We start from the raw sequence: 11,074 nt of genomic DNA on the forward strand, positions 1-11,074 counted from the left end.
AAGTCATAAATTTTGGAATATGCCATATTTGCATCATTTGCGGCGTGTATTTTATGTGATATAACCAGTACAAGCACTAGGAAGTGCTTGCAATGAAGATACAATATCTCTTCGACAAGCGATAGGCCGAAAGCCATGGATTCGGAGATCGTGCACCAGGCCAAATCCGACAGGGGTTATCAGACGAGTTCTCCATCCGACAATCCAAAATGTTGGTTCTTCACGACTCAGCGAAAGCATCTGAAAATCCTGAATTGTGCCTCAATAATTGGCCCAAACTCAAGCAAAGAGGTCAATAGATGTGTGCAAGAAACTCCTGGAAAACCTAAGTGAGACAAAAATGAATCCAAACCTGCATAAAGAGTAGTTAAACAACGACCAAGTGCCGGACCTATCGCCATACATGAGCGTTTTAAACACAATGTAATGCTTTGCGTCTGACATAATTATGAGGGGGTAATGCACCATGAGTTCGTCACGTAACTAGTAGTCCGACAGTTGGACTGAGTATGTTATTGTGTGCCAAAAAACATCGTGTAGTGAGGAACATCAAGTGAGGGTTATTGCAGCAAGACAATGCAAAACATCATATCCATCGTAATAAACATGTTAAGACTTTTGAAAAGAAAAAGTTAATAAAAGAAAGCAATGGAAATGCGCATGTGTGCGTCACTTTGATGCGAATGTATAACTTTAAAACATAGCACGTAGGTTTGAATCCCGACTTTTTTTTTTTTTTTTTTTTTTTTTTTTCTATGCTCATACTGTGCATTCCAGGAGTTCAATTTTGAATTAAATGTAGTCGCAGCTGGTTTAAGCTGAAATTATTTTCAAAAATGGAATTTGTTATTACATACTTTTCCTTGACTTGCGATGTTTCAACTTTGATATTAAATCTTACAACCATAATTAAACTCATTTCCCTACGTCAAATAATGATGAAGGTTTGCACAACAACGAAAGTCGGGCGGTAATACAATATCCCATTATTACTGTAATATATGTATATATCACAAATTTTTAACTGAGGAAAAAAACATACAGAAGACCGTACGATGCAACATGGACTCCTGGAGGAATTTCAAACGAATTTAATATACGTATAAATTACTATCTAAAAAATATACTGTGGGGGTGTGTAAGAAACTGAAACCATTCCTAAGAGGGGAAGGGGTGACATGTAAAAGTAATAAAATACGAACGATATTACGATATTGGTGTCGAATTCATAGTTTTCGGGTTCGAAGAGAGAAAAAATGGCACTCCAGATGAGCGCTTCTTTTAACAATACATAAATATACAATGGTTTTAAACTTGTTTTTCCTTTCTAATATGATTTGTTAAAAACTCATCCTTCAACTTTATTTTTTAATTATTTTCTAATTCTTAGTTATAATTACATATATTTTCTACTTATAATCTATTGTTATACATTTATTGTTTACATTTTATGTCTTCATTTCAAGAGAAGCTTATGATAATTCAGAGCAGCAGGGATATACACAGGATGTAGGCCCTAGCAGTCCAGAGCTCCCCCCCCCCCCCAAAAAAAAATCATTGCTTTTCTGTACATTTTACGTGATTTTAAAGATTTTAGTACATTATGTCCCATTGAATTTGAAGCTCTTAGAAAAAATCCTTCGATCCCTGAAATAAATTCCTGCTTACGCCTCTGCAAAGCAGTGATGATTTTAGGGAGTGGTCAGGGGGTAATGACTCTCTGGAGCAACAATTCCCCAGAAGTCACATCTCAGATGGTTTCCGACATAACAGTATTTGTGCATTACCACTTTTAACTCTCAGTGTATTGAAACTTACACCAAAGGAACTGTTCTGAAATCTTCACTTGTTCTTCCCTCTGACCCCCATGTCACTGGGGCCAACCTTGAGATATATCACATACAGAATATCATTGTGTCAGTGACCCCTATATTTGTGCATTCGACTCAAATATAGGATGTTTTCGATTCGTTTTGTCCGTCACCGCTACACCAATCTGACCCCCATGCCACCAAGGCTTACCTTGGACTTAAGCAGCATCGGCAGTGTCACTATTCATCTTTGCAACCCCGAAAACTATGAATTAGACACTAATATCGTTTGTATTCTATTACTTTCACAAATCGCCCCTTATCCCTCCTAGGAATGGTTTCAGTTTCACACACACACCACACACAGTATATTTTTCAGATAATAATTTATACGTATACTAAATTAGTTTGAAAGTCCTCCAGGAGTCCATGTTGCATCGTACGGTGCACTGTACGTTTTTTTTTTTTTTTTTCTGAGTCAAAATTCGTAAAGATATATAAATATATTACAGTAACAATGGAATATTGTACTACCGCCCGATTGTTGTTGTTGTACAAAACTTCATTATATGACGTAGGGAAATGAGTTAAATTAATGTTGTAAGATTTAATATCAAAGTTGAAACATCGCCAGTGAAAGAGAAGCATATAATAACAAATCTCATATTTGAAATAATTTCGGCTTGAATTAGTTAAGACTACATTTAGTTCAAAATTGAAATTCTGGAATGCGCAGAAAGAAATAAGCTAACAGTAACCAATCATCTAATGCATCATGACAAACGCGTATTTTTTTTAAAGTAACATGTTGGCATCCAGCGCATTTTCATTACTTTTTTAACTTTTTTTTTTTTTTAAATCTAACATGTTTACGACAATTTTTCATTTTTCCTTAGAGCTTTGCAAAACTTGATTTATGTCTGAGTATTTGGCACTACTTTATCGGATGGTTCTATCAAATATAACTCAATTAAGAGTAGTATTACCTTAAAAAGTGTCCCTGAACAAAGGGAAGTTCATGATGCACCCTGTAACTAAGCTACAAGAGGGCAAGTTGAATGCCAACGGCGCACGCAGCGAGTCAACTTTTGGAATATTTCATTCTATTAGTTTCTCAACGTAGCTAAAGGAAAAGTATATGAATGATTGCGCTGAGTTCTGCGTGGCTGAATGGATAGTTATGGTTCGATAGCTAAGAGGTTCGTAGTTCGAAATCCGGCTCGGAAGCTGAAGATTTTTTAAAGTCTTAATTTCTCCAGATTTTCAGATCTTCCTCTCCCTTCGCAATCATCTGATGCTCTAAAAAGAGTTCACCTTAATTCGACAACTGCCTGATGTAATCCTCGCAGTTCAGAACCTTTCCTTCTATTTCACAAAATCACAATTTTCATCATAATGCGGATGCTGTTCGATTATTTTTCTCCACTTCTAAACTTGTATATGTAAATCATCCCTTTTTGTTTCCATATTTGAATCTGTCTCTCCCAATGTCGTCCACTATGAACGCACATGGCTTGGGATCAAACTTTCGACTTTTGAAACCAAATATAAGTACTCTAGGAATGTGCTATCGCAACTCAGTAGGTTTCTTGATAAAAGCAGTGTCATTTTAGCTTTCTGTTCGGAGGGGGAGGGAGGAAGTATTTTCCTCCGACATACGACTTTTACTTTTTATACCAATGTTTTACTATACATTTGATCAAACGATGTGTGTTTATCACACTCAAGGGAGTGGGGAATTATACCCTCTTGTTCTGCCCAAATGACGCCCCTGGTACATTTGCTTGCAATTAGTGCGAAACACAATGAAATTAATCACTGAATAACACTCATTTCTGTCAGTAGTTTTTAAGCTCCGTGGCCGTATTACTGACTTCGGAAAGCACAAAACATATTACTGTGATTGACAATTTCCACAGGTTTCACAAGGCCTAGCTTGATGTGATATTTAGTCTTTGAAGGGAAAGAATGCAAGTAAAGGCATTTATGAAGCTATGGAAACATGTTGCGACTTTTTTTATTCAGGCTCTACAAAGGCATTTCAGGACAAAAGAATGAAAGAGTCGGTTTTAGAGCTATAAAACTTGTAAATATGGTTTCTGTTTTTAGTCTGAATGGAAAGAGTATATTGCGTCACATAATGCTTTAGACAAGGGAAATGGGGGAGGACTTTGATTGAATACCAGAAGATAGTCAATCGAGACATGTGTTTCTGGATGCATTAGCACACGGCGCAAGTTTGTTAGTAATTGGACAAACTTTTTGTAACATTTTCTATGCCACGCACTGTACAGTAGACTAATCTTAGTTGTCTCCATTTTTTTTTTTTTTTTTTTTTAAACATTCGTTTCTTTATACCTTTGCCTTGACATGTTCAACTGTGAGAACGAATCAACTTGAAGGGATTATCGAGCGCCCTTGTGGCTGTGTATACCTTCAGCGCAGGATGCTCTGGTTCACTTCCCGGCTGGAGTTCGAGTTCCACCAGGAACGGATCCAGAAGGGACTTCTGGGAGGGGCGGTGGGTTGTAATACTGCTACTCAGAGCTAATTTTAAGAGCTCCAAACTCTGTGATGGGTTTTATTTATATATATAAAATAAGAAAGTTTCCTCTTCTGAAGGGGGGACGATTGCCCCCTGGATCCGCCACTGAGTTCTACATGGGATAATTTTTGTCGTGGCTCCATGGACGGATCTAATGAAATGAAATTTTTAATTCCCACGGTTATGCTGGCTAGGCTAAAAGAGACTATGATGAGAAATGAAACGGTGGAATGAAGAAAGTGGGAGGAAACTGGTGAATCCCGAGAAAACCTATGAACATGGTGTTTGTCCACCACAAAGCCTATTTGGCGCAAGCTGGGATCGAACCAGGGACCCCAAGCACTGAGTCACCGCGGCCTCATGGACGGATCTAGTTGATTAAAATAGTTCTATTGGATTGAATTTCCTCAAATTAGTATGAAGAGCGCAATTAGAACTATCCAAATTTGGGCACTTTTGCCATTGGCATGAGCGGTAATTGTACTGTTGGAGAAAACTCAAACACTAAGTACAGGGTGATTTTAAAACTCATGAATTTCATTTGGACCTAGAATTTCTCAATGAACGATTTTCATGCGGTCTGTGGCAAATGATCAAGGAAGGATGGAGATTTGTGGGACTATGTTTACTCGGTTAAATTAAATTCATTCGGAGTAATATCGGCCACGCCTCAAGAAAAAAGCAAATATTCGCCAGTGTACCTTACAATTGGAATGAGGTACGATGCGGTGTGGAGATTTGAGTTTTCTTCGTTAGATGGCAACCTCGCAAAAGGTCAAAAAAAAAAAAAAAAAAAAAAACAGGAAACTGAACCGTTGTATTGGAAGTTCTCTTGTACAGTTCTGTGCTACTTTTTGAGTATGATCAGGACACAGTGAGAACAGTGTACTGTTTAGATCAACGTGAGTTTATCGTTAAAAGTTTTTGGAGAACGGAACCTGTTGTTGCTACGCAAAAGGCATTTGGAAACAAATTTGTCTCACGTTGTGCCCCAGAGAGGAGCATAATATGGTCGCTAGTGAACAAATTGGAAGAAACAGGATCGCTTCTGAGTAAAACAGGGAAGCATCGGACCCCGCAGGCGGGTGTTGTGGAACATGTCAATTATCAGCTCCTTAGGTCGCCCAAGAAATCTGTTGTTGGTCGCAAGAAACCGGCTATAGCTATTCAACATGTGGTTTATGGATGTTAATACTAACACTATTTGTATTCTGCAATTTCGCTTCAAAAATCCAAAACCTCATTCCAATTGTAAGGTACACTGGCGAATATTTGCTGTTCCTTTTGAGGCGTGGTCGATGTTACACCGGATGAATTTAAACCAGTAAACAGTCCCATAAATCTTCCATCCTTCTTTGATCATTTGCCACAAACAGCGTAAAAATCGGACTTCAGTTGGAAATTCTAGACCCAAATGAAATTCGTATTAAAAAAAAAAAAAAAAAAGCTTGTTACGTGTGGAGAGGAGACACTGTGAAGGTTTTTGAGTGGCACAAGCAGAACAAAGAGGAGCGCGAAGTGGAAGATGATTCTCTTGAATCTTTAGCAAGCAGAACTAACGTTAACGTGGAACGAGTAGGTCTGATGTGGTGATAGTCGGAAGAGCGTCGCATGTGGATTACATGCAAAAAAAAATTGCAAAAGTAGTATCATGGCTGTTGAATATAATCAGGCATCCAGAGGGAACCAGACTTCATTTGTAGTAATTACTTTTGACAAGACTAATGTTCGAACTAACTAACTAACTAAAAAATCGTCCCCGAAACCGAAGTAGTCAAAATTGAGGTATCGTTTACACAGTTCTTGCCACATGGGCAGGCAATCAGGCCGTCTACAAGGTGTCTACTTTGTTCAGAGTGCGAGAGAAGAGACGGGAAATGTGGCAGAACAAACCGTGGCTGCTACATCAGAATGCACCAAGTCAACACTCCGCATTCGACAATTCCTGGCCAAAAATATCGCAATCATGAACCAATCCTTCCTCCTCTTCACCGGATGTTAATTTAATCATGTTTTAGGTACTTGGAATAAAAAAAAAATATGTATGCTTGTACGTTTTCCATAGGATTATTTAACAATCACTAAATATAAAAGTTTCCAACTTTGGTGTGGTTTTATGGGGAACTGAAATCTTAAATGTTTAGGCACGTCCGGCAGGATTAGAATGATGAAATTTTGCATGATTGTCAGCCTTCCGGGACTAACCTACACGAAAATTTAAAAAAATATTTTTAGTTTTTAAGGGCTCTAAAGGAGGATGAAATTCCCATGTTATTTAAGTGGGCGTTTCTTAGGATACAAAATCTTATCTTTTAGCTGAATGAAATAGGAAATCAAAAACTGTTAGAATTGTGGGTTTAAGAAGTGTGAGGTCGTAGGCGAACCAAACTCGTGAGTTTGAGGGCTAAGAATCCAGCTGGCCAAATTCAGGAAATATTAAGAGCAAATGCATGAAATTCACTCTTAATGCAAAGGCTGATACATATGAGATGAGAGGCCGCACAGTGGGGCCAAGCACCTGTTTTTCGGACAAAATCCTCGATAATAGTGTAATGTTGGTAGAAGAAATAGACGATGTTGTGCTCCCTTGTATGTTGTGGTATCAAATGAAACCATTTCCGGAACGTTACGACTGACTTCACTCAAGATTTCGCGATATATCTTTGCAAACAGAACATTAAATTGAGTTGTATGAACTTCTGATGCATACAATGGATGATGCTAGTCGGAAATATCTTAAAAAAAAAAAAAAAAAAAAAAAAAAAAAAACTGTATAATATTGTAGAATAAGTAAATCATAGAGAAATAACACATACAGAAAGTGTGCTAAACACAATATTGTGTTATTTTATAAATTATAATACAAAGAAACTGCACATTTATATCGGTATTTTGATAAGTCCGTGACTTGGAAATTACAAAACAGATTGCAGTCTTCATAAACGATTTTTGTATATTTTGAAAGTGAAAAAACAACTTGCTTTATTCATGTCGGGAAAAGGCTGTTCATTCTATTAACAACAGTGTAAAAATATATATATTCTTCTTTTATGTACACGTATAACACTTTAAAAATAATTTACAGGAGGAACTGAAAAGACAAGTGTTTTTCAAAGAAAATCTAAATGAATAATCCTGTAGCTTCAGTACTTAGAGGAAGATGTTTCTTCTTTAGTTCGGGCCTCAGGAAAGTTATGTATGGGTCTGATGACTCGAGGATTTTATGGAACGCATCTTCATTGGTGGTTGTACGGGAACATTTTCTTGTGTGGTGAAGCCTGTAATTCTTATAATCTTTATGAAGTGTTTCATGCGCTTCCTCTGAAAGTAACACTGTTCAACAACGAAAATGTAAATTGAACAAAATCAGCTAATTCTTATTGATTTTGTGGTGCTGATCACGAATTTGAAAGTTATTTTCGAATATTAGCTCTACTTTTCGTTTTACAGGCATGTCTAATAATAACGCTTTAAAAATAAATACATTCGCTCCGTTGGGGTAAAATGTTACACTGATCCGGCAACACTGGAGAAACTATATGAACGCTTGGTTTCATTGTGTTCCTTATCTCAGTAGTGTTCTGCTATTGTTAGAAAAGACAGGTTTAGTACAGTTATCAGCGTTTTGGGTGTGACGTTTGTGTAGTGCAGGACATAAAAATACAACTACAAGTACGCAAAAATACTGGTATTTCGAATGTATATTTTTAAATAGTTGTCGGAACTATTTCAAGTGACATTTTGAGGATTTCAATAAACAAAAATGCCGCGAAATTGTGTAAACAGTGCGGATAGCTTCTGCTACGTATGTGGGGAAGTGACATTTTCCTCACAAAAGCAGACTATAACACCACTAATACGAAAAGCCTATCAATATTACTTTGGTTGTAAAATTGGAGACAAAGATAAATCTTGGGCACCCCACATTGTGTGTAACACTTGTGCCAGCAATCTAAGAAATTGGATTAATGGGAAGGGGCGCTCAATGCCTTTTGCAGTGCCCATGATTTGGAGGGAGCCAAGCGACCACATCAGAGATTGTTATTTTTGTATCGTTTCTTCCGTCAAGAAGGGAATTTCCACGAAGAAGAAGCGGGCCTTGATCTATCCTAACATTCCTTCTGCAATGCGCCCTGTTCCACATGGAGAAGGACTACCTGTTCCTGACCCACCTAAAGAATACGATCTTTTTTCTGATGATCAAGAAGTTGAAGCTCCTGAATCAAGTACTTCGAAGGACCCTACGTTTGTTGTAGAAGAACCTCCATGTGAACCACATAGACTTACTCAAGAGGAACTAAGTGATCTAATCAGAGACTTGGACCTCTCGAAAAGAAAAGCCGAAATTTTAGCGTCACGCTTAAAGCAATGGAATTTATTGCAGGAAAAAGTAAATATTTCAGTGTATCGGAATAGGAAGATTATGTTCACCTCATTTTTTACTATGGAAGAGACACTTGTGGCATGTACAGATGTAAATGGTCTTATGAGGGCACTTAAAATTAATTACGAACCTACGGAGTGGAGGCTCTTTATAGATTCGTCCAAGGCGAGTTTAAAGGCAGTGCTTTTACATATTGGAAATGAACTTCCTTCAATTCCTGTAGGTTACGCAGTTCATATGAAGGAATCTTATGAAAACTTGAAACGTTTACTTCAAGCCATTAAATATTACGATTTTCAGTGGCTCATTTGTGGTGACCTTAAAGTAATAGCACTGTTGCTAGGTATGCAGTTAGGGTATACAAAGTATTGTTGCTTTATATGTGAATGGGACAGTAGAGATCGTGGATCTCATTACCGCAAAAGTGATTGGAGTACCAGAGAAACTCTTCAGCCGGGAGTGAAAAATGTGCAGCATGAACCACTGGTAGATCGTAACCGAATTTTGCTTCCCCCTCTACATATTAAATTAGGTCTTATGAAAAGTTTTGTTAAGAGCATGCACCAAGAGGATGAGGCCTATAAGTACCTAAAAGGACAATTCCCTCGATTAAGTGATGCCAAAGTTAAAGAGGGTGTTTTCATAGGGGCACAGATTAGCCAACTATTCAAAGATCACAAGTTCGACGAAATTCTCCAAGGTAGGGAGAAAGCTGCGTGGGAAGGCTTGAAGAGTGTTTGGTTCACAGTTCTTGGGAAAACACCGAGCAACAAATTACAAACAAAACTGGTAGCAAAGTTGTTATTGTGCTACGAAAATCTTGGTTGCAATATGTCTTTGAAACTCCACTTTCTTCATTCACATCTAGACTTTTTCCCCGAAGATTGTGGAGCAGTAAGTGACGAACATGGTGAGCGTTTCCATCAAGATATTGCAGCCATGGAGAAGAGATATGAAGGAAAGTGGAGTTCTAACATATTGGCCGACTACTGTTGGACTATTGCAAGGGATGCTCCAGATGTAACCTACAAAAAGCAAGCCAAGCAAAGACGCTCCAAATAAAATAAACAATCCTGTACAAGGGATCACTTGAAACTTTTGTCTACATTGCACATATTTTACCTCCAGTACCTACCTACATTAATTACCTCCAGTTCTTGCACAAAAAGGTATTTGCACATATTTTTCATGTTTTGATGTTAATACTGATTTTTATTACGGAATTGTTAATGTTTAACTTGACCACGGTTACTTTATTTTCTGTATCGCTGTGAAACTGGTATTTGCGCAATTTTGAAAAAGGAAGTACAAGGGTATAGAAAGCTATAGGTTAGGGTACTTCTTAACTCCCCAGCTTATCACATCACAGTGAAATAGATAAAAAAAAAAAAAAAAAAAAAAGTAATGCAGGTTTTTACAAGGATTTTGCTTAAATGTTCTATAAATATTAATACAATTGTATATAAACAGCTACTGTTGTACTGTTGTTTTTTTCACAACCTGAGCTAAGAAAATTCTTCTATCATCATTTCCTTTCATATTATGCTTAAATGAATGTAAAAATCGCAATTTCAAAGAATTTACATACTTTCGATCAAAATTTGTTGAACAGTGTAACCCTATAGGCAGAGCTGCAGCTTGTATTATTTCGGCCCCATGTATCAATACTTTGTGCACTGTGGAAGGCATATAGTACCACGGATATAACTGTATAGCTAATTTATCCGTTTCCGCTGTGTACAATCTAAATTTATCCGAATCAATTGCAGAGTGGGTATTAATTACCTCCAGTATTATACCAAGCCGGCGAATCAAGTTTTCGTCTGTAGTAATCTCTGCTGTTCGAGAAAAATGTCGGAAGAATATCCTGGAGGTATTTCCGGTATTCGTCGAACCATAACCCGGTTTTACATCAACTTTAATCCCGAGCTCATTCATGAATCGGGCCGCGGTGGCTCAGTGGTAGAGTGTTCACCTCTGGTGCTTGGGGTACCGGGTTCGATCCGAGCCCCCGCCAAGTGAACTTTGTGGTGGACAAACACCGTGTGCGTGGGTTTCCTCGGGGTTCTCCCGTTTCCTCCCATTTTCTTCATTCCACCATTTCATTCATTACTCATCATCACCGTCTCCTTTAGCCTAACCGGCATACGCGTGGGACGTAAAACTCCCCGATTTGATTTCATTTCATTCATGAATCGTTGTTGGATGCGTCTTTGCAGCTTCTTTGATTGGGAGAGGATCTTTCGTAGTCCTCCACGACTTCAATTGTTGATTGTAGCTTAAATGTAGTACATATTCCATGAACTTGATTCGAGCATGAAGAGGTGGAATCCC

Source organism: Thermobia domestica, chromosome 14 (assembly GCF_964235325.1).
Source record: "Thermobia domestica chromosome 14, izTheDome1.hap1.1, whole genome shotgun sequence".
In the NCBI taxonomy this organism is placed as follows: domain Eukaryota; kingdom Metazoa; phylum Arthropoda; class Insecta; order Zygentoma; family Lepismatidae; genus Thermobia; species Thermobia domestica.